The following is an 18775-nucleotide window of genomic DNA, read 5'->3' as shown; positions in this document are numbered from 1 at the left end:
TAGAACTGGCTTCCAGGTGCTGTGAGAACAAAGAGGCAGACTGATCCATGATTGCACAGAATGAAATTTACTGTGGAACTTACAGACAAAAGCAAAGTTAAAGGTGGAGAACCAGTGGATCCCCATGATTTGAGTCAGACAAAGGGGGCTCATAGAGTAGTCAGGACAAAAGTGATATTTTTCATCCACACCAGAATGTATCTTTTTTATCTCAGGCTATTATCAAGGCAGTTGGGGATATTCCTGGCATGGCACCGTGACACTGTGGCACCATGGTCAGGGAGTAAAGCCCCGTATACCACACAAATGTTTTTTTTTGTGTGTGTGTTTGTTTTTTGGTTTTTTTGCAGTACCGGGGATTGAACTCAGGACCTTGTGCTTTCCAGGTAAGCACTTATTCTACTGAGCTATCTCCCCGGCCCTACCACACAAATGTTTTCACTTATTTATAGTATGCTAGGAAACTGCAGCGAAACAGACAAGGGTTATTCAGGACAGTCATGGCAGTTACCACTGAAGATGGTTATAGGAAGAGCTGGGGGTAGAGTCCATGCATAGTAAGTACGAGGCCTTGGGGCTCAATCTCCAGCAAACACACACACACACACACACACACACACACGCTGCAGTCATGTTTAGCTGCATCCCTACAATGGCCGATGAAAAAAAAGAGAAGGCAAGTGAGTGAAAAGGGAGCAGATGAAGCAGGGGGAGTTGATAGGTGGAGGAATGTTAAAAGGAAGAAGACATGGGCTTATCAATAGACCAGGGCTTGCTAAATTAGGGACCCATGGGGTGGGCAGCTCCCCTGAATGAGAAAGTGCATCAGATGTGAAGATCATAGAGAGGAGTATGACAAGCTGGAGGACTGTGACTTTTCCAGAAGAGGGAGCTGGTATTCAGGTGGGAGTAGAGTCCCCAGTGTTACCAGTGTCAGATTTGAAATAGCAAACAAAAAATCTCTGAATCCAATTTTTATAGGAAATCATTTGGTTTTTAAAAGCTGGCAGTTAATTTAAATTTTAGGGGGGAAAAAGCACTGCACAAGCAGAAAGACATGCATCTTAAGGCTGGGTTTGGCCTGTAGACTGCCAGTTCACTCCTTCCTATCAACTTAGGTTCAAACCCCACTTCACTACTTACCAGCTATGTGATTGTGAGCAAAATTACTCCATCCCTCCACTCCCAGGCCCTTATCTGCTAAATGGGAATAATTAATTCCCTACCTCATTGCATTGTGGTAAGAACTTTTTTAAGATAAAAAGATAAATGGGTATGAAGCATTTAGCATAGTGCTTGACATACAGCAAACAGTCAAAAACACTTTCATTATCATTTTGAAAGCCATTATTCTTCCTCCAGTAACGAATAAAATCATGAACTGTCAGAATCCTAAGGCACCTTGCCCAGGGTTTTTGAAACTTGTTAAGCTTTAGAATCTTCATAAGCAAAACCTACAGAAAGGTGATGGATGTAGCATGAGGGAGAGGAGGCGACTCTGCTTGAGGTGAGAAATGGGACCCCAGAATCCTTCCTACTAAGCGTCCACACCCTGCCACAAGCCATGCTCCTTGAGCAGTGAGCCCTCTACAAAATCTCAGGGTATCATACAATATGGCTTAAGATCACATTCTTTTCCACACAGGAAAACTGAGGTTTGTAAAGATACAGAGATTTGCCTAAGTCCTGCAGGAAGTCAGTGGCAGACTTCCTGCATAATGTCCTTTCCAGGGAGGATGGTGCTCTTCCTTCTCTTTGCTCTTCCCTGCCTGGGATGAGGAGTAGCCTTCCTAAGTGATGGGGCCCAGCAGATGGCACGGTAGAATAAGCACTTGCCTGGCAAGCGCAAGGGCATGAGTTCAATCCCTGGTTCTGCAAAAAAAGAAAAGGAAAAAAAAAAAAATCAAATGACTGCCTTCCTAAGTGTTGGCTCAAAGCCACAGGGAACAGCCAGGGTTCTCTGTTGCATATTTTTAAAAAAAGAGGGAAAGAGGGCAGCAGGGGAGGAGGGGGGGGGGAAGAAAAGAGGAAGAGCTTAAGCAAAATACCACTTCTTTTGTTGTTGTTCTTTGTTTTTGTTTTTTTCCTTTTGGTATTAGAGGTTGAACTTCTAAGGCCTTTGCACTGAGCTACATCCCAGAACTTTGTTGTTGTTGTTGTTGTTGTTATTTCTTCTTCTTCTTCTTCTTCTTCTTCTTCTTCTTCTTCTTCTTCTTCTTCTTCTTCTTCTTCTTCTTCTTCTGCTTCTGCTTCTGCTTCTGCTTCTGCTTCTGCTTCTGCTTCTGCTTCTGCTTCTGCTTCTGCTTCTTCTGCTTCTTCTGCTTCTTCTGCTTCTTCTGCTTCCTGCTTCCTGCTTCCTTCTTTTTCCTGCTTCCTTCTTTCTTCTTCTTCTTCTTCTTCTTCTTCTTCTTCTTCTTCTTCTTCTTCTTCTTCTTCTTCTTCTTTCTTCTTTCTTCTTTCTTCTTTCTTCTTTCTTCTTTCTTCTTTCTTCTTTCTTCTTCTTACTAAGTTTCCCAGGCTGGGCTCAAATTTGTGGTTCTCCTGCCTCAGCCTCCAAGAGTGTTTGGATTACAGGCATGCGCCAGCAAATCCAGCTGCAAAGTATGTTCTTTAACCAATCACTGTGAATAGAGAGGTGAGAAATCTAAAAAGATCTTGGCAGCCAGTTGGGACCATGTAATCAAACAAGGGGAAAGAGCATTTCTGATAAATGAGGTTCAGGGTTCTGGGCAGATTAAATGATAGTTTTATTTTTACTACACCTACCTTATAGTCAGCCCTGCTAATGCATTACTCACTGCCCAATTCCCATCGTTCCTCCTCTACTCAGAACTCTTCAGTGGCTTCCCATTGTCATGCGAAAAGTATAGATCAGAAACTCAGATACTTCCCCCCTGGCAATGGGCAAAGAGACACCTCATTGGTGGTCGTATTCTTACATCAGTCAGGGGCAGAGTAGATAAGTCTTTTGTTCATCCTAGCTTGATGCCTGGTTGGTGGCCAGAACTGTTTCATGCCTAGGACACGCACACGCACACGCGCGAGCGCGCACACACACACACACCTCAAATACTACAGGGGCCAGAAAGCAGGTTAGGAGTGAGACAACAGAGGAGTTGCTGGCACTGTACTGAGCTAGGGACTGCATGCCACATAGATAGGGGACGGCTAGCCATCTGTTGCTAAGACCCAGGTGCTGAGATACCGGATTTTTCAAGAGAATCCCCCAATCTGGATTTGCATGTAAAATTATAGAAATTTTAAATGCTGCCTCAAATATTTTAAAATAACTGTGTAAGCCAAATAAATTGTGTCCTAAGGACAATTATTATAAGCTGTGGCCTGAAAATTTGTGATCTTTGGCCTTTTAGGGTAAAGCCTATAATTAGACACCTTTGGGGTCTGTTTTAATTTTCTTTTGCTGTATAACCATCTCAAAATTCAGTGGTTTACAACAATTTGTGACATCTCATAGCTTTATGGATTGACTAGGTGGTTCTTCTGCCCCATGTACAGTTTGCTGAGGAGAGCTTCCTCCTATGCCCACCCCTCATGTTCCAATATTTCTTTTTTAAGATCAGGTACCAGTGGTATCTCCTTGAAACTTGCCTTCACTTCCTTCCTGTACACATGACCACTGGCTAAGTCTGCATGAGAGGTTTTGCCCTCCTAGCTTGGTCACCTTTTATTAGTGACCACCTGAGCATACACATCCAGTTCTAGGAGCGAGGCCCATCTGATCCATCTCTGTAGCCTTCCCACGCAGTCACACAGGGAGCTCCCACAAGCACTACCAGGGTGGATTGAACTGAACCCAACCTTGAAGGTAGAGTCCAACATGCCCATTTTATAGGTGGACAAATGAGGCTGCAGAGGATATTTGTACACTGTGTACACCGAGAACTGCCTATCAAAAGTGTTGCAGGGCAAGAGCTCTGGCAATTTGACTCATTAGAGTGCTGGTTAAACTCTATGCTTAATCCTTATCAATGTGAATGTCTGGGACTTGCATAGAAGACATTTCTCATTTCAGATGCATCTATTAGCAAGTCTTAGCCAGGAGCCTGGACCTCCTCAGCATTCAGGAATTGATGTGCTGGAGCCAGAAATCCAATAAACAAGCTTCAGTTCAAACTCTAACCTTGCCACTTACAGGATAAGCTCCTCTCTCTGTGACCCCAATTTCTTCTCTGTAAAGTGGGCATAAATTACATTTACCTTAAAAGTTATGTGAAGACTAGAAATAGTGTGTGTAGTATCGCCCAATACACAGTAAGTGCTCAGAAAATAAGAGTTCTTACCATGTTTGTTATTGATGCAAAAAAAAAAAAAAAAACAGTTCTGACTTTTCAGAAGGGAAAAAAATCATTCCTGAGGCTCATTACTTGGAAAACATAAACCCATGTTTTTGTTTTTTGGTTTGTTTGTTTTTATTTTGGTGGAACTGGGGATTGAACTCAGGCCCTTGCACTTGCCAGGCAAGTGCTTACTTAACTGAGCTATCTCCCTGGCCCTATGTTTTTTTCTTAAACAAGTTCTGTTACCAAAAAAGAAAAAAGAAAGAAAGAAAAGGAGGGAAGTAAGGAAGGAAGCAAGGGAGAGAGCGTGGCAGGCTGTGACTGTCTCTAGCGCTCCCTGAGCCTTGTTCAGCCACCCTCACCCCCAGTCACTGGTCCCTCCCTCTGCCATGCTGAGCTTCAGCAATGCACACATCTGTCCATAGTAGACCCGCATCTCACCTGGAAGGGAAGGAAGTGCATGTGGCAGAAGCAGGGAACCCTCAGGACAATGACAGAGAGCAGCCTAGAGTGTACAGTTCCCACACGTGTGACTGCCAGCTGGGGCTTCACAGTTAGGGGAGAAGCTCTCCTAAGTTAAGCATGGGCTGTCTCATTCCTTGCTCAATCCACAGAGCCGTGGCTCTGCCCTCTGCCTTCCCACTGGGTCTCCACATTAGCTTTTTTATCAAGCAAACAAAAAAACCCAGGCTGTGACATCTTTAGAGTCTTCATTGAGCAGGAAGCAAATGATTCCACACCTTCCCTCCCAGAGCCTCCCTCACCAGGGCCTTGAAGCCTCCTAACAAGAGGGTGCACCACCTCCCACTTCCCAGTGACCTTCTGCCCCCCATTGCATCCATGAGTGGCACTGCCGAGACCAAAAGCATCAGCGTTAATTGAAATTGACATTAAGGGCTGACTTGCTCAAGCAGAAGCACATTAGAAGAAATATAAACGAGGAAGGCATTGCATCTGTGGCATTTGTTTTAATGAGGAAAATCATTTCTGAAGCATCTTATTCAAAAAGGATTGAGTGCCCAAGAAATGCAAACATGTAGCCCTCTGCCCACACTCTGCTCCCAGGGATCAGAAGAGCCACCCCCTATGTCCACAGACTTCCCCATCAGCCTCGCTTTGGCCTGGTTTCTCAAGTACATCTCCGAAGGTGTCACCCATCACACTCCCATTCATTTTCCCCACCTGCTACTCCAGATCCACATTTCCATATTGGTTTAAGAATTCGTGGGCAAAAAAATAAATAAATAAATAAAAAATTAAAAAAAAATGTGTGGGCAGATCTTGGTCCTGGTTGTTCTAATTAGCTGTCCTCCAGAAATATTTGACTGGGTAGGTACCTGAAAACTTCTCAGTTTTAAATTTACTTGGCGGGGGGAGGGGGGTGTTGGGGAGATGGCCCAGTGGAAATAAACGCTTGCCTGGCAAGTGCAAGGGCCTGAATTCAATCCCCGGTTCCACGAAAAAATAAAAATAAAAAAATAATAAATTTACTTAGTGATGGTTCTTGGGGAGAGTTCAGAGTGCAGAGAGTGCCCAACAAATTTCACCCTGTGGTGAAGCACGTTGTCCCTTTCTCTCACCTTAGGTCAGACACCATGAGCACAATAGTGGTTGGTTGGTATTTTGGTGGCCAAGGAAGGAACCACATGTGCTCCCAGGCAGTCACACTCTTCAGCGGCCTCCTGCATGTGGTCTTGGAGCTTGGCCACGTGAGACATCCTCTGCAAGAAAAGGCCTGCACACCAGGGCTCATCCTCTTGGAGTACTCATTCCTGAGACCCACGAACAACTAAGTAGGAAGTCCAGCTGCCCAACTGGAGACAGCGCACAAGGACGAGGCCCAAAACTACTGCGGGAGAATCGGAAGCCAGTGTCCCTGCTGAGTGCCACCATGACTGATCAGCAGCGGGGTCAGTGGAGAAACCACCCACTTGAGCCCGGTCCAGCCTGAACATTATGAGCTACTCAAATGGCTACTATCTGAAAGCACTAAGTTCTGGGGCATAACAAGAACAGCAATCCTGTCCCGTGGTGTTTCCTAGCCACACGGAATTCTCACAGCCTTTTTAGCCCTTAGAGTGGATTTTTTTAAAACTCCATTACTCTACTTTTAGTTTTGCACACTGCCGCGCAGTTGTTCACAATTGTGTTGTCATTGCCTAGTTGTAATTCACATGTGTAACTTTTTGTTTTCTTTGTTTGCAATTGAGAGTGGGGATTGTTGTTACTCCCATTTTTATAAGCAGGGAAGCTAGGAGCCCAGAGTGGAAAGGAATTAATACCCACTAAGCACTTGCTATGCTGAGTGTTGTGGTGCACACCTATAATCCCAGAACTCTGGGAAGCTGAGGCAGGAGGATCACAAATTCCAACTCAGCCTGGGTGATTTAGCAACTTACAAGATCCTGTCTCTGAAAAATAAAAGTGTAGAGCCGCATGCAGTTTAGTACAAGGACCCTGGGTTCAATTCCCAGTGTTGCCATTCTCAAAAAGCACCTACTGTGGGCCAGATATACCATAGCCACGTTACGGCAGCCTGTAACAGGGAGAGGCCCAAAGCCTTCAGTGGCTCTGCCTCTGACAGCTGTGTATCCCTGGGTAGTCCTTGGGCTCTCCCAGCCTCAGTTTACACACCTCCAATGGAAAGCATGTTTTAGTCTTTCAAGGCTTTAACACAGATTAAATTGGAACATTCATATGTGGCAGATACTTTAAATTGGCTACCTCTCAGTGGTTACACAGCGTCCCTCCCCATGGAGACTGGGTGGATTTCCAGTGCTCTCTAGAAGATAAGCTTGACCACATGACAACGTTCTGTCTAGCGATATATAAGTGGAAGTTGCTTGGTATTCTCAGAAAAGGTTTGTTCGTTTAAGTGACAAACTTAACCAGTATTGCTTAGCCTTTACACTTTCTTCCCCTACTCTCCGTTCTTTCCCGCTCCTCATGTTCTACCTGGAAAACATGTGTGATACACAGAGCCACAGCAGCCATCTTGAAACCTTGAAGTTGAAAATTCACTTGATAAGGATACAAAGGAGAAATAAAGAGCCTAAGCTTTTCCAGACTTCTTGCTACATAAGATAAATAAAGCCTCCTGCGTTTGTACTCCCTTTACTCTTGCTTTTTGCTTCTTGCTGCCAAGCACATTTCTAAGTCAGACAGCATATCTGGTTCTATGTAAGACTCAATAAATATTAGCTATTGTTGCTTTGCCTGAGTTGCCTTTTGTACTTGTAAACACCCACCTATTCTGTGCATATTACTACGCTCAGTTTAGGAGTAAGAAAAGTCAGACTTCTTCCCAGGGTGGATGGGTGGTCATAGGAACAAGCATCACTCCAAGCTGGTGCCATTCTAACTGTTTTCATACATTAATTTGCTTAACATGACAATCCATGAGGAAAGTGCTATTATCATTCCCTTTTAGATGAGGAAACAGGTCAGGTTAAGTTGTCCAAGGTCATACATACAACTAAGGAGCAGCAGATTTGGGATTCAAATTCAGCAGCCTTAAGACAGTGTAAGGGTGTGTGTGTGTGTGTGTGTGTGTGTGTGTGTGTGTTATAAATAAGACTGCAGCCAGGTACAGTGGTGTGTGCCCTCAGAAGTCTACAGAAGAGGAGCACAAGTTCAAGGCCAGCCTGAGTAATTTAGTAAGACTCTTGACTCAAAATACATGGAAAGGGCTGAGAATGTAGCTCACTGGTAGAACTTGTGCTTAGAGTGTATGAGGCCCTGAGTTTAATCTCCAGTACTGGGGAAAGGGGCAGTAAGACACAGACAGAGAGGCTCACAAAGGTCAAGTGATTCACAGCTGCAGAGCCAGGGAGAGGAGGTGGACCCTCCAGTTCTATGTTATTAGAGAAATCCTCAGGGGTTGAGAACTGCATAGACCTGCGGTGCGTAAGAGTCGCACAATGTCTGCACCACAAGGGAGGCTATGACCCAAGAAGAGCCAAGAGCCACACTCAAGATATTGCCCTGTGCAGATAAAGAATCCAAGGCTCAGAGAAGGCCAGCACCCAAGGTCACCCCACTAGGCAAGGCCGTTGCTCCACTCATCCTTGGTTATGATGTACCTCGAGACAGACACACAGGCAGGGAGGGACAGCCCATCTATTTCATGAATTAAGAGGACATTAAATGGTAGTGGCACACAGCACAGCCAGTGCCCTGCCAGCCTTCCCAGGGGCATAGGGAACAGCCCCTTGCTCCCTGGATCTCCACTAAAGTACTTCTTTGTCCTAGACAAGATACCAGCCCTGCTGCCCAGCTCTGGATGGAGCTGCAATAAACTAACTGAAATTAAATAGCCTCACTCTTGGGAGGGAGGGGGCCCCTGGGAGGGAAATGCAGAGTGGAAATACAGCAGATATTTTTTTCACTTGTACATGCCCAGCGCAGTGCCACATGCTCCAGACCTGCCAATGGTTAAACCAGGTTAAGGTGCTTGGCTTGGGGGAGATTATATTTGTTGGGGATTAAACTATTCTGTGCAACTCACATGCACAAAAGAATTCTATGTCATTTATTTTCTATTTTTATTAATTTTTTCATTTTAATGAGAAAATAGCAATGAAACAGTTTCAAATCAGGCTAGTAGGACAGTTACAATAATTAATACATTATATATTATCTTCATAGTGGTTATTCAGGTTATTTATTTTCTATAAGAGACAAATATTTTCTTGTTCCTCCTTTATTTTCTTTTACTGACAGAAAAATATAAACCTGATTATTAACTGTAACCCAATCTTTGCCAGTTTCAAGCATGAGGTGTTTTGTATCTTTTACCCCCTTGGTGCTAGAGATGAAACCCAAGGCCTTGTGTATGGTTAAGATGGCCCTGCCACTAAGCTGTACCCCAATCCCTGTTGAATCAGAAGTTCATCTTATTGTGTCCCCAACCCCTCCCACTTACTCAAGTTGGTATGTGGGTGTCAGGCGGTCCCCATGAGGAACATTCCATCATCATCTGGGAAGGTTACCGAGAGGCTGGGTTGGCAGGTACCCTCCCTCTCCACTGACTCATGGTTGGGTGGGAAAACCCCAGCATATCACAGCTCAGAGGCATGAAAATCCATCTGTTGCTGAGTGTCAATATCCTGCCTGTATCTCCTTGGCACTACATGGATGATTACTGCAGCTGTGGCCCTGCTCAGCTATTTCCTGGCCACAGGAGGAAGCTTGGCTCTCGCTAGACAAGATAGAAGGACCGGACATGTAATGCCAGCAGAAATGTCTGTCAACCAGTGGCAGGTGGGGAATTAACAGTGACCTCTTTGTCCTTTCCCATCATATGGGATAACTCAGGAGTGTTTTTGACTGTCTCTCAGAGCCCCTTGTGGAGTTAAGCCTCAGATGCCCAGAGCAGCAAATTACTTTCTCTCCCCATCTCACTCCTTACTCAAACTGAGTTCCTGGGATCATCCCCTAAATAAACTACTTGGTCTCAAATTTTTGTCCCAAGATATGTATCTGAGGGAATCTTGAGACACCATTTAATATTTTTAAAATGTCATATCCACTATATATTTTATTAAGAGGTGACCTACAATAAACATATTGTAGAAGCACCTTTATTACATATAACCAAAACATATTCAATCTGTGAATCAAAAATATTAGTTTGAAGCCCTGTACCTTGGGAGGCTCAGATGAGACGATTGCAAATTCAAACTCAGTTTGGGCAACTTAATGAGTTAGCAAGACCCTGTCTCAAAATAAAAGAAGTTTTAAAAGGGCAGAGACGTGACTCAGTGTAAAGATGCTGAGTTCAATTGCCAGTGCCACAAAAAAAAATTATAACATGTGATATATACATTTTAGTTTTTTGGTGGGCTGAAGGGTGGTACTGGGAATTGAACTCATGACTTTGTGCTTGCCAGGCAGGCACTGTGCCACTGAACTATAGCCCCAACCCTATGCATTTTAGTTTAAAATAAGGAAGTATGTGTTAGATGTCAATCTTTGGACAGAAGGCAAGTTTTCAGAAAATTTCACTTTGCTCACTAAAGCTTCTAAATGAGTTAAAATATGCTTGAAGAAGAGTCGAGGCTTTGAAGGCTGAGGCAGGACAAACTCAGGTTCAAGCACTGCTTGGGCAACTTAACATGACCCTTTCTCAAAAAATTAAAATGGGGGTGGTTCAGGCTCTGGGGATTCAGCTCAATGTTACAGCATCTCTGAGTTCAATTCCTAGTACCAAAAAGAAGGAAAAAGAAAGAGAGAGAGAGAGAGAGAGAGAGAGAGAGAGAGAGAGAGAGAGAGAGAGGATGAGGAGGAAGAGGAAGAGGAAAAGAAGAGGAGGAAGATAAGAAGGGAGCAAGGGGCCACAGGAGTGGCAGAAGGGATTTGCTCAGTGCCATGGCAGAGCCAGTCGAGAATATTCAGGCCTGGGGCATCCCCATCCTCACATGAAGATCAGAATGGCCCTGCCTCAGTGTCACAGCATCAGGGAAGCTGGGCAGGAACCAGCCCTCACAGGGGTACAGGGACAGGAGATGACCATGTTTCCAACAACAATTCCCCAGAGAGATGGGCAGCTGCCACCTGCCTGTGTTGCACCTGAGACCAGATATCTTGGCAGCATTTAACTCAGCCCACTCACTGACCCACAGGGACCAAACCCAGATGGCCACCAAGGACAGTGAGAGGGAGCTGCCTCCCAGAGTGAAGTTGTGTTATAGCAAGATCACCAGATGCCAGTGTGTGGGGACTTCCATACCCCCCCACCAACCCCAAGCTATACAAGGACCTCCCAAGGTACAGAACGGGGAAAGGCTGGCCTCCCACCTCGTATCTCTGAGGAGCTCTACAGTTAGCTCATACAAATTAAACTGAATTAATTCATAGTTTCCAGTGATTTCCCCAGCAGCCAACTTTATTCTTCAGTGATTAATCCAGGCTATGAACATGTGACTCAGCCCAGATCAATTAGAGACATTACCTGGAGTTTTTTACCCCAAAGGAAAGGAAGAAATGTTCTCTATATTTCAGAAGATACTGAAGCCATAGGCTATGAGTCTGGAATTGCCTCTCCCCCAGGAGAAAGTCCATCTGAATAGGCAAGAATGACTTCAATAAGCAAAGAGCAGCAGAAAATGATGAAGAGCCTGATGGAAATTGGATCTGAATCCAAGCAGCTCTGAGACCAGTTCTACCACACACAGTCAGTGGTGTGGTTGTATGAACCAGTAAATCCCCTTGTCTTGCTCATACTAGTTGTGTGTGGGTGGTTAGCACATCCGATGAAGAACCTGCATCAATACAAATATCCTGAGCGAAGGAGGAGGAGACCTCAGGTGGCCACCCAGGCAAGAGGTGTTCACAGGCAGGGGCTGGATAAGGGCAAGAGAGAGGAAGGCCACCACAGGGAGTGGGCTGCTGATAGGGCAGTCTTTGCATCTATTAAAAATACCTTCCAGGGATTCCTAGGAATACACATAGCCACTACTTAATTCCTCTTTGCACACACACACACACACACACACACACACACACACACACACACGGGATGGGAGGGAAAATGTTACCACAATACAACATTTTGTGTCAGGTGCTGTGCTCAGTAACCTCTTTGTAAAACCCATTCCCTGAGTTTGTTCTCTTCTACTATATAAGACAGCAAAGAAAATAGATGTTTTAGCTATTGTTCTGACTTCCATTCTGTCTCTCTGTTCTGAATCATTTCTAAATTAATTTATTACCTTTTATAACCTTATATGACCATAAAAACTAGAACAAAGCCATTCTTTATGAGGAATTGCACAATACGCGTCTCTTCTCAAATAGAAGGTCTCCTGTGTGTGAAAGTGCCTGAACATAAAGTGATGGATTATTGTCAAGTCCTCCAAGAGCCAGCCCCAGCCTGATGGGCAGAGGAAGGAGCTTGGGGGCATAAACTCCAAGGCAGTGTTTTGTTTCTTCTTTATTACTGGAAAAAGTGTTGATCAATTTAGGAGACTAAGTACTGTATAAATTTTTCCAAAGCATGTTCTCAGAGGTGGGGGAGGAACCCATTGTGTGAATAGTCATTATTTGAGAGCCTGCTGTACTTTGGTACTGTGAGCTGGAAGGGAGGATACAGGGAGGACTTCACAAACAAACTTGAGGGCTTATGTAAATAGAAAGTGGAAACAAGTGACATGGTGGGCTTTTGATAGGTGTTAGATTAGACAGGAACAGTTCCTCCCTTGTCCACCACCTCAATGGGTGGAGCATATCTCCTCACCACTCGAGCTTGGCCATGAGACGCCCTCTGGCCAATGGAATAACGTCATACACAAAGCAGAGGGGCCCAGATACACTTGGCAGCTGGGCATGGTTTCTTGAATTTCACATCTCCAAGTGCTAAAGACTATATTTGGTTAAGCTTCTGGTTCTGGGGGAAATGGGATAGGCAGAGTAGAGCTTCCCAGCCAACATATGGATTGAAACAGAGCCGCCACACTGCCTGGGCAATTCATGACACAAAACTAAATGCTTACTGTCACATGCCACAGAGAGACTGACTTGGCTTATTATGTAGCATTACTATAGCAATAGCTCATTGACACAAGCCATTAGTGTGATTTCCCTCAAAGGTACAAACTGGAAAATCCCCAACAACATTTGGAGTGTTTTACTAATAAAACTTAAACAACTGAAGTGAGCCAACTGTTTACCTTTTATTGCATTTTTTTTGGTCCCAGGGATCAAGCTCAGGACCTTGCTCTTGCCAGGCACTTATGCCACTGAGCTATCTTCCGGGGTCCTGCATTATTACTTAAATGTTATCAAGACCGCTTTCAAGAGCAAGGGGGGAGAGTGGTAGAGATTCAGCTCTGGGATCTCACAGCCTATCTGACCTGGGACCTGGGGCTTGTGATATCCTGGCCCTGAACATATCTGTGGGTCCTTTTGGGTGTCCAAGAATACAAGGCCCTGACTGCCCTTGACCCAGGCCAGTCACAAGAGTTGTGTTCACAGCAAGCAACTTTTAGGAATGAAGTCACATCTTTCCTGCAAACAGCAGGCTTGGTGCTGCTTATCACAAAGCAGTCATTTCCCCAGCACTGGATTCCTCTCTGACCGACTGCATCGTGCATGCAGACCCAGCTGTATCACCTCCTGGGAGCTTGGGCAGCATGGGGCACCAGCAGGCATCTGAACTCTGCCTATGCTTTCTCTCTGAGGAATACAGTTCCTTGTCTCTCACCCAGGGGAGACAGGATGCTCTCTCTTTGGCCTGCATCCATGAAACAGTCTAGATGATGAACCTGCAAGCAGTGCAAAATTTCAGACCCTTCACAGTTCCTGACATGGGTCACTGCCCTGAGTGCTAACCATCCTGTGCGCTGCCCAGCAATGAAGTTTCTGGACACCTTCAGAAAAACAGAGGTTTTGCTGGGCAAGGTGGTGCATGCCTGTGACTCCAGAACCTGAGAGGCTGAGGAGGGAGGATTACTGAGACTTCAGGACACAGTGAGATCCTCTGGGGAAACACAGGAGAAAATCTGGGGAAAGGAATGTTAAAAATTAGAAAAGAACTTGGTAATCAACAGAGGCTTTGAACAGTAATTCCTATCTCTAGTGGGTCGCCAAATGATCGTAGTTGATTAAAAGAATGGGAAAAATATTTTTAAATTTAATAGCAATTGTTTCAAATATGACTTAGAAAAAATATTTTTAAATTTTAAAAAATTATTTATTTGTGGGGCTGGGGAGATGGCTCAGTAGAATAAGCACTTCCCTGGCAAGCACAGGGCCTGAGTTCAATCCCTGGTTACACCAAAAAAAAAAAAAAAAATTATTTATTTGTTTTGAGACAGTGTCTTATGTATCCTTCAAGGATAACTTTGAAGTTCTCGTAGAAGAGATCCTTCTGCCTCAGCTTCCTGAGTAGCTGGGACTACAGGCACATACCACTATGCCCAGTCAAAGAGTTTCCTCTTTAAGGGCATATGTATGTATGTATGTATGTATGTATGTATGTATGTATGTATTTGGTACAGGGTCCCACTATGCAACTCAGACTCCTAGTGATCCTCCTGTTTTCAGCCTCCCCAGCACTGGTACACTACCATGCCCGGTCTCCACGGCCAGCTCAGTGCACCTGGGGGTGGGCCTGGCATTGCATGTGGTGCAGGGATAGAACCCTGGTCTAAGGGCACATTTAAATGGAAAAAGCTAACTTAAAAATACAAATAAAACTACAAGTGTATATAAATTAGGCTGTGATTAACTGAAAATAAGGGAGGAAGGAATGCTTTGAAAATGATACAAGCCATAAGAACTGAACTTTGGGCTGGGCTGTATCTCAGTAGCAGAAGCACCTGCCTGGCAAGTGCAAGATCCTGAGATTGATTCTAGTACAAAAAAAAGAACTGAATGTAATAATCTCTCATAATGAAAAGACTGGATGTTCCAGTTATCTATTGCTGTGTAACAAATCATCCCACTCATTACATAAATCCAAAACAATTTTTTTGCTCACAGTTGCCAAGGACGGGGAATGCAGACAGGGCACACTGAGGGTGACTTATTTCTGTTCTATGATATTCAGGGCCTTATCAAGGGAGACTCAAATGGCTGAGGGCTGGAACCACGTGAAGATTCTCTCCTTCCATGCCTGGTGCATGAGCTGGTGAATTCAGGGGGACTACTGACCACAGCACCTACCTAAGGCTTCTCCTTGCAGCTTGTGCTTTCTCCTAGCGTGGCATCTGCAGGGAGCAAGTATTACAGGGAGCAAGGCAGAAACCACACAATCTTTTTGTGATACAGTCTCTGAAATCATACTGTATCATTTCTGCTGTGTTATATTGGTCAAATCAGTCAGAGGCCCACTCAGATTTAAAAGAAAGAGGCATAGATACCACTCTTTGATGGAAAGTACAGTTGCCCCTCAGTACCCATGGAGGATACCAAAATATACCGATACTCAAGAGCCTTTTATGAAAGATATAAGGCCAAGGAGATAGCTCAGTGGAAGACGTGCTTGCCTGGCAAGCGCAAGGTCTTGAGTTCGATCCCTGGTACAGCAAAAGAAAGAAAGTCTTACAGGCCCTTGTACAATGTCCCATATACTTGAAATCATCTCTAGCTTATTTACATTATCTAATACAAAGGAAGTACTATATAAGTAATAGTACTGTTTAGGGATAATGACAAGGGGGGAAAGTCTACATGTTCAGCACAGTCACATTTTTTTCTCGACTATTTTTGATCCACAGTTGGCTGGATCTATGCATGTAGAATACACAGATACAGAGGGCCAACTGTACATCACAGAATTTTCAGGGCTAGCAAAGAGTTAAGTTTCCAAACAACCTGCAGCTGGTGGCTTTAAATATATCATTTAAAAAAGAAACTAAAGATTTTTATACTTATGATGCTGCCTGACACTAACCCTAAAGTATTCAGAAAATTGTTTGTTAGGGTTACTTGATCCTTATAGATCTTTTTCCTGCACCTTTTTGTCAAAATACACAAGTATTTATCACTGCACACAGATAAAATACAATTTTATAACGTTAAAAAACTATAGTACAGGCCACGGGCTCTCCAACTGCAGGCCACGGGCTCTCCAACTGCAGGCCACGGGCTCTCCAACTGCATGCGAGAGCAACCTGGAGAGATTTTGACAGCTCAGGTCAACCCAATACCTGTGGCTGCCACTCACCTTTCCTATAAGATTAAAAAAAAGAAGAAGAAAAAGAAAAACTATAGTACGAGTGGTTCTTCATATCTGTTTCTATAAAATTACCTCTTTAAAAAGTCTTTTTATGCTGAGCATGGCAGTGTATACCTATAATCCCAGTATTACCTGTATGCACTGTTGTACCAATATACACTGCCTCCAGGAGGCTGAGGCAGGAGGATCTTAAATTCAAGTCTCTCTTGGGCAATTTAGCAAGACCCTGGCTCAAAGTTTAAAAAAGTCTTTAAAGGGCTAGGAGTGTAGCACCATAGTAGAGCGCTATTGCATTCAATCCCCAGTACCTGAGAAAATAATTATTGTACAAAATGTCAAGTATACAAAAACAAAGAGAATTGTATAAGAAAGATCCATGAGCCCATCACCCAACTTTAGTGATTAACAGCTCATGGCCAGTCTGGCTTCATCTCTACCCACACACATTTCCTTTCTTCCCGTATTATTTTAAAGCAAATCTCACACATCATGTAATTTCATTCATAAACATTTTAGTATGCATTAGAGTGCCTTCCTCCCTCCTTCCCTCCCTCTTTTTTTTTTTTTTTTTTTTTTTTTTTTTTTTTTTTTTTTTTGCGGAACTGGGGATTGAACTCAGGCCCTTGCGCTTGCCAGGGAAGCACTTATTCCACTGAGCCATCTCCCCGCCCCCCCCCTTAATGATAAGGGCAGTGTCTGATTGCTATCAAGAAACAGCAAAGGGTCAACGAGATAGCTCAGCCGATTAAGCGACCCTTTAGGCAAGCATCAGGGAACCAAGTTTGATGCCGGCCTGCTGTGCCAGCCCTGCCCCCGGGCCATGCTGAGACTGCAGTTGACACTGGGCGTGGTGGTGCGCACCTGTAATCCCAGTGCTTGGGAGGCTGAAAACAGGATGATCACTATGAATCCGATCTATGCAATGCGACCCTGTAGACCCTGTACTATATACATGAAAGAAAGAAAGAAAGAAAGAGCATCCTTTTAGATACAGATCACATGGGAAATAAACACTGTTCATAGCTACAACCTCTAGAGACAACAGCTATTAACATATTCTTAGTGAATATCCCTCTAGATCTCTCTTTATGCGTGTGCTAGCATATATTAATAATTTTCAAAATAAAGATAGGTACCTTGTCTTGCAATAGGAATATTGTATTTAGCAATGTGTCTTAGCTGCAGCTATCATAATAAAGTTCTTCCTGACATTCTGGAAAGAGGAAGGGCAAGTTCTGGAGTAAGAAGTCACAGTCCTTCCTGAAGCAAAACGCCCAGCCATTCCCACCCTTCCTCTCCCCACCCGCCCCCACGGCAAGACTTTTTAGTTAAATTGGCTGCCTGCAGTGTGGCCGAGATATGACTGGGTTTTGAAGGGGCAGCCCTGAGCTAGCTAGCTGAGGAACAGCGGTTGATGGAGTGGAGGAAGGTAGGCTGGCTGCAGGGTCCCGCAGATAAACGCGGCTAGGGTTGTGGACACCTAAGGTTCTTGTTATGGCTTGTAGAGGGATGATCCCCTAAAGCCTCATGAAATCAAAAGCAAGACCTTTGGCAGGTGATTTGATTATGGGGCTCGTACACCTGACTTGCTGTGAAGAGGGGAAGCCAGTGGCGCCTCTCATGGCTCCCTCCGCTTCCCGGATGTGAGCAGCTCCACACAGAGCAGGGCCTTCTGGGAGGCCTGGAGCCAGCTGCCTAGGCCTGAAACCTCTGCAAACTGTAAGCCAAAATAAGCCTCTTGTTCTTTAAATGGTGGGTGTTGGTACTGTGTGTTAGAAAGGAGAAAGATGATTAAGACCTCTCTTTTCGGGCTGGTGAGATTGCTCAGTGGTCTAAAGCACCTACTTGGAACAAGCTTAGCAAATGCACAGGGACCGCGGTTCAATCCCCCAGCACCACATGCCAGCCAGCCCCGCTCCCAGTGGGCTGAGCTGGCCACACACACACACACACACACACACACACAAATAAAATAAATAAATTAAAAAAAAAAAAAAAAAAAACCTCTCTTTTCTTGACTCTTTTGTATGCTTTATTGCCATGAATTTGTTAACACATTTCATTTGCAGTGATTACAAGGGCAGGGAGTTGAATGTTTGGAAAAAAGGCTTATGTGACTGGAAATATCAAGAGAATCAATTGGGAAACTGTTGCAAACAATAAAAGAATTCATGGAACAACATGGGAAAAGATTAACAAACGTCAACTATTTTCACATATGCAAACAAAAGGCAACTAAAAAACAATGCAGGGTGGGGGAGATAGCTCAGTAGAATAAGCACTTGCCAGGTAAGTGCAAGATCCTGAGTTCAATCCCCAGCACTGCAAAAAAAAAAAAAAAAAAAAAAAACCATAAAAAACAATGCAAGAAAAATCCTATTTATATTATTAAACACACAACAAATCTACCATGTTCTTAGATAAGATTACTAAATAATGTAAAGATATCATTTTCCCTCAGATTTATATTTAACCTTATAGCAATGTTTCCATGTTGCTTTTGAAACAAGCTTTCACTATGTAGTTTAGGCTGGCCTCCCACTTGCAGTGATCCTCCTGCCTCAGCTCCCAAGCACTGGGATTACAGGCGCGCACCACCACACCTGGCTTCAACATTTGTTGTAGGCAGCTGAGTTAGATAGAAATATTACAGGCAGTCAGACAGGCCCTCAAGGAGACAGCATGGAAGACGAGATACCTTGCAACTGTAAGACGGACATACCTGTTGTGGGCCAGACCTAAGACCAAAGATTGAACAAATGCTCACCTCCCTAAAGGTAAGCATCCAGGATTGATC

At 44.2% G+C, this 18775-nt stretch overlaps 2 non-coding genes across 2 annotated transcripts; both read left to right on the top strand.

Annotated features, from left to right (window-relative positions):
- Positions 1 to 2889: 2889 nt before the first annotated feature.
- On the top strand, positions 2890 to 3030 carry LOC111816707. The gene has a single exon (XR_002821056.1). It is a non-coding gene; the product is annotated as a small nucleolar RNA SNORA48 (small nucleolar RNA).
- Positions 3031 to 15852: 12822 nt separating this feature from the next.
- On the top strand, positions 15853 to 15979 carry LOC111816704. The gene has a single exon (XR_002821053.1). It is a non-coding gene; the product is annotated as a small nucleolar RNA SNORA44 (small nucleolar RNA).
- Positions 15980 to 18775: the final 2796 nt, after the last annotated feature.

This window comes from Octodon degus, unplaced genomic scaffold (assembly GCF_000260255.1).
Source record: "Octodon degus isolate 3935 unplaced genomic scaffold, OctDeg1.0 scaffold00037, whole genome shotgun sequence".
NCBI classification, from domain to species: domain Eukaryota; kingdom Metazoa; phylum Chordata; class Mammalia; order Rodentia; family Octodontidae; genus Octodon; species Octodon degus.
Note: the sequence above shows the minus strand (reverse complement) of the source record. Positions and strands in the feature narration are given on the sequence as shown.